Source organism: Salvelinus sp. IW2-2015, unplaced genomic scaffold (genome assembly GCF_002910315.2).
Source record: "Salvelinus sp. IW2-2015 unplaced genomic scaffold, ASM291031v2 Un_scaffold4939, whole genome shotgun sequence".
Lineage (NCBI taxonomy): Eukaryota > Metazoa > Chordata > Actinopteri > Salmoniformes > Salmonidae > Salvelinus > Salvelinus sp. IW2-2015.
The window spans coordinates 27,653-33,558 of record NW_019946208.1 but is presented as its reverse complement, the minus strand read 5'-3'; the positions used below and the strand labels follow the sequence as shown (position 1 = coordinate 33,558).

The window sequence follows — 5,906 nt, the reverse complement described above, 5'->3', positions numbered from 1 at the left end:
AAAAAAAAAGAGAGAGATCAAAAGCTGTTCGCTTGCTCTGGCAACGCCCAATGGTGGAACTACTCCCGCACGAGCGCCAGGTCAGCGTGAAATCAATCACCACCTTCCGGATGACACCCTGAAACCCCCACCTCTTTTAAGGAATACCTGATAGGATACCAAGTAACCCCCCCCCCCCTTAGAGTTAGATGCCTATGTAAAGTGGTTGTTCACTGGAACATGAAGGTGAATGCACGAACTGTAGAGTCGGCTCTGGATATGAGCGGTCTTGCTAGAATGACTTAAATTGTAAATGTAAATGTAAGATCATTGTTATTAACTACTTCCGCGACGCATATAAAGGCCCTCCCCCGCCCATCCTTCGGAAAAGCCTGACCACGACCATTTTTGTTGCTTCCAAGGCAACAAACATGAAGACGTTACAAACAGCAAGGCTCCGCTGCTCAGGTCTGTTCAAGCGCTGGTCCACCAAATCTGATTCCACGCTTCCAAGACTGCTTCGACTACGTGGATTGAGGGGATATGGTTCCGCATTCGCGTCCAACAAACAACATTGACAGAATATGCCTGATGCGGTGAGCCGAGTTCATTAGAAGTGCATGTGACGATGTCGTACCGCACAGGCAACGATAACAACATTCCCAAACCAAGAAAACCGTAGAGGTTGATGCAGCATTCGCTGTGAAAACTGAAGGAGCGCGACCATCTGGCTTTTTAAACAGCGGCAAGGTGCGGAAAACCATGACGATACATACTAGTGTATGCTATCCCTCCGCCAAGGCAATCAAACAAGGCCTAAGTCCCAGTATAGAGTACAAAGTAGAGTCGCACTTCAAACAGCTCCAGACGACAATCGAGGTATGTCAGCTAGCCAATACTGGATTATCAAGAAGAAAAACACCCCCGTCGCGCGACACAGGATGTCTGCTCCCATGACAGGACTAAATAACTTTGTTTTCGCTCGCGTTGAGCGACAATAAGTGCCTACTGACACGGCCCGCTACCAAAACCTGCGGCTCTCCTTCACTGGCAGCCGGGGTGAGTAAACATTTAAACGTGTTAATCCTCGCAAGTCTGCATGCCCAGAGGCATGGCCAGGCGCGTCCTCCAGAGCACGATGCGCAGACCAGTCTGGGCTTGGCTGTGGTTTAAGGACAATTCAATCAATCTGGTATCTCCAGTCTGCTTTCCACATGCTTCAAGAGGGCACCACTTCGTTCCGCTGTTCCCAAGAAAGCATATGTAACTGAGCTAAACGAACTCCGCCCCGTTAGCACTATCATCTGCCTCATCATGAAGTGCTTTGATGAGACTAAGTCAGGGACCATATCACCTCACCCTTACCTGACACACCTAGCCCACTTCCAATTTGCGTACCGACCAGCAATGGTCGCCACAGACGACGCAATCGCGAACTACACATGCAGCAGCGCTGCCCTTAAACCATCTGGACAGAGGAATTACCTATGTGAGAATGACTGTTCATCGACTACAGGCGTCAGCATTTAACACCATAGTAACCCTCAAACTCGTCATCAGCTCGAGACCCTGAGGTCTCGACCCCGGCACTGTGCAACTGGGTCCTGGACTTCCTGACGGGGCGCCCCCAGTGGTAGAGGGTAGGTAACGAACATCTCGCACTCCCGCTGAATCCTCAACACTCGCGGGCGGGGCCCCCCCACAAGGGTGCGTTCTTGAGCCTCTCCTGTACTCCCTGTTTCACCACACTGCGTGCCATGCACGCCCAATCAATGTCATTCAAGTTTTGCGACTGACACTACAAGTGGTAGGCTTGAGTTTGACCAACACGACGAGACGCGCCTATCAGGGAGGAGGTGAAGGCCCTCGGAGTGTGGGTGTCAGAAAATAATACTCACACGTCTCAACGTGCATACAAAACAACAGGAGCATGATTGTGCAGACTTCAGGAATACAGCCAGTAGGAGCACCGCCCCTATCGCACATCGACAGGGACAGTAGCTGGAGAAGCGATGGAAAGTTTTAAGTTCCTGCGGTGTACACATCACGTGACAAACTGATTTGTCACTAATCCACACAGACGACGTTGTGAAGAAGGCAGTCAGCAGCGGCCTCTTTCAACCTCAGAGAGGCTGAAGAACATCCGCGCTTGTCACCAAAAGCACTCAAAAACAAACTTCTAAGCAGGATGCACAATCGAGAGCATTCCTGTCGGGCTGTATCGACACGGCCTGGTACGGCTAACTGCTCCGCCCACAACGTAAGGTCTCCAGAGGGTAGTAAGAGGTCTGCACAGACGCATCATGGGGGCAAACTACTGCCTCCAGGACAACCTACCACCACCCGATGTTCACAGGTAAGCGCATAAAGAATCATTCAAGGACACAAACCACGCCGATGCCACTGCCTGTTCACCCCGCTTATCATCCAAGAAGGCGAGGTCAGTACAGGGTGCATCCAAAGCCAGGGACCGAAGAGCTGAAAGGCACTCAGCACAGACATAACAAGCACTACATGTGGCTTGCGATACTTGACTCAACTCCACAGCTTGATCGGATTGCATGTAATGTATTCGAAACTACCCCACTAATTAAGAATGCTACTGCGAACATACATTGTTACAACTCCGCCATTAACTCATCCATGGAATTGAATGTTATGATCGTACTCACTATCACTATTGGTCTTATGAATCAGTTCACTAGCACGTTTAAACATGCCACTTATATAATGTTTACATACTCCTAGCATTACTCATCTCATATGTATAAGACTGTACAACTAGATCCATCTTACTGCATTCTTGGCCTACTGCCGTCTGGTACACTCACTCATCTCATCATATCGTTATGTACATCATTCTTTTATCCTTTACACTTGTGGTGTATAAGGTAAGTAGTTGTGGAATTGGTCTAGGTTAAGATTACTTGTTGGTGTATATACTGCATTGTCGGAAGCTAGAAGCACAAAGCATTTTCGCTACACTCGCGCACCTTAACATTCGTGGTAACCATGTGTATGTGAAATAAAATTTGTATGCATTTGCGTAATGCCACATCAATTGGATAATAGGTGGATTGCTCACATAGCCTGTGTTTCTGATTTAGAAACCTTCCTCTTTCTCACCACATGGATCATGGCAGAGACATTGGGGATGTTTCAGAAGGAAGAAGTTGAGAAAGAAGTCTGAACTGCAAACCCTTCCAGTGGTATCTGGAAACGTGGTATCCAATGTTAGACCCCTGGGTGACTTGCTTGTTATGGAGCTGTGTGAGTGATGCTAAAATGTTATCTGTTCTTGAATGATTTCCTCACCAACTGTGATTTGGTGCATAGCTAATTATTTCTTCAATAGGATGCAGGGTCATAAATCCCAACTGCTTATCAGGATAGGAATTCTGCACTTTTATAACTGTTTATCTGGTCCATAAAATCAACAGCTGATCATCAATGTACTGGATAGACGGATCTCTGTATAGATCAAGGCCCAGTTCCGGGGAACACACCTATTTTATATGAATGCCATTATTTTGGTCCACAGGTTTGTAGAATTATTGCTTAGTATTTTAGAATGTAGCCAATTGTATAATATGGTCCATCCCATAGCAGAGCCGGGATTCAACCCATACCACAATGCAAAGTACTGTCAATACCACAGATACAGAAAAGTCAAAATATCTATCCTCTCTGTCCAGAACTGTTATTATCGAGCCAGCGGGGATATCTTCATTGGAGGAAACAAGTCTCACAAGTACAACAGTAATCGTTGTCTGATGGACATTGGCACTCGAACCCCAGGACTGTATGAGTGCAAGGAGGCCAAGCAGAAGGGATTCCACATGCTCTGGGAATTTCAACAGGCAAGCACTCCAACATGAAATAGGGAAATTGATGCCTATAAACTGTTGGAAACATGGGAGATGTCTTTGACTTTAGTGTGATGTTGTACAGTGGAATGTTTGCTGTGTTTTACAGGGAAAAGCCATCCAGAACAGACAGACAAAGAGATGTCTGGAGATTGCCCCAGGGGAGGACACTTCCTACCAGCTCATCATTCAGGAGTGCAGTGGGCAGCACTGGTTAATACGGAACGTGATAAAAGACTTCTGATACACTGAGATAGTTAGGCCTACTGTACCAGAGGCAATACAGCAGGACTATAGGAGTTATGCTGCGATCATAAGCACGTGGGAAGGTGGTATTTACCACATACGATTCGTAAAATCCACTTGAACACCCCTCCAACTGGTAATTACCAGTGGGAAACTCGTCTATCATCCCTGAGCTCCGACATCTACTAAGGAAATGACCTCTTTAACGGCATTATCAACAGTTAAATGCAACAACAAAACATTATTTACAAAGTTTTTGAACACTATCATTTTTGTACAAACATGATAGCTGTACTTACAGTTTATGGTTGACGCAGCTTGTTGGCCATTAGCCAATCTGAGTTTCTCAACGAGTTGAAAGCACGTGAATGCATTCAACTGATATTTACGACTTCACAACTGGTAATTACCACCTTCCCACTTCTTTATGAACACAGCATAATCATTACGCTTTGAAAAGCCCATCAGTGGTCAGCAGTGAGATGACTGTGTGATCTTAGTGAGCTGTTGGTTGGACATAGAGCTGTGCATGGGACAGATGTACAGTTTCTTCACAGAATGTGGAATGCTATTGAGCTGTGTTGTCCTTGGTCCTGAATGTAATTGCAAAGAAATAATAAATATGATTCCTGTATTTACGCTCATTTGTGGTTGTTATTGATTCACTGTAGATTTTCACCATAGAGGGTCATAGAATATTTTTCTGCATTGACATCATATAGAGCTAGTTGTAGTTTTGAAGAAGACCCGTCCTCGACTGCTCAGGATTTCTCTATGAGTTCTCTCTCTCTTACAGCTTCGGTGGCAGGGAGTTATACAGCGCATTCGGAAATATTCAGACCGCTTTATTTCCCACATTGAAGTTACAGCCTTATTCTAAAAAGTCCTGGCTCTGGCTGGGCACTCAAAGACATTCAGAGACTTGTCCTGGAGGGGAAGCCTTGCTGCCAGAGTTGTTATGCCAGAGTGCGGAAAAAGAGGCCAGGGATGTTGTTCTGTCAGCAAGGTGAACCTCCACCCGAACAGGAAGGTGTGGAACTTTTTGAACCTGAAGATAATACCCAATGCTTCTTTCTCAATCTGCGGGTATTTCTGGGCTTATCTTCTCCTGCAGGTGTGAGTGACACACGGCCCCAATTCATATGGGGAATGTCACAGGCCAGTTGAATTGGCAAGGATGGGTTGAAGTGAATCAACACCTTATCAATCAACATGCCTTTGCTTTCTTGAAAGTAGTGTCACACTCCTTTGTCCACGACCAGATTTGTTCTCTCTCATTAACTCGTGCAAAGGCTTCAGCTGCTACCAGCTTTTCGATGACTTCCGTAGTAGTTCAGGAGGCCCAGGAAAGAGCAGCTGGCTTACATTCTCGGGAGCAGGTCCCTCTCAATGACTTCCCTTTCGATGGAGCTGTGTGGAGAACGTCAGCATCAATCACATGGCCTAAGGACTCCACTGCATGCTTGCAAAAGTTGCACTTCTATTTTGCGAACAACGTAAGCCTTGCTCTTCGAGTCGATTAACACAGGACAGAAACAAACAAAAGAGCAGGCTTACTTTATTGGGAGCTCCCTTTACGCCAGATCTGGCTACCTTTATAATTATTAATAAACAGCAGAATTTCACTAACTGCTCTCCCAAGGCAACAGCCTCTGGAACTGCCAAGGGAGAAAATAGGACACCCCATCGTCTCCTAAAAGAGAACATAAACATTTAGTTAATCAGTCCAAACAATAAAACATTTGAATTCCTACTTTCAATTTATTTTCCAATTAACTTCCCATTTCCTTTGTTACTTTCACTAGTCTACATATG

At 45.8% G+C, this 5,906-nt stretch overlaps 1 long non-coding RNA gene across 1 annotated transcript; it reads left to right on the top strand.

Moving 5' to 3' along the window:
- Window positions 1-3,419: 3,419 nt before the first annotated feature.
- On the top strand, window positions 3,420-4,111 carry LOC139026503 (uncharacterized). Its single transcript, XR_011478316.1, has 3 exons — window positions 3,420-3,520; window positions 3,675-3,839; window positions 3,955-4,111. It is a non-coding gene; the product is annotated as an uncharacterized lncRNA (long non-coding RNA).
- Window positions 4,112-5,906: the final 1,795 nt, after the last annotated feature.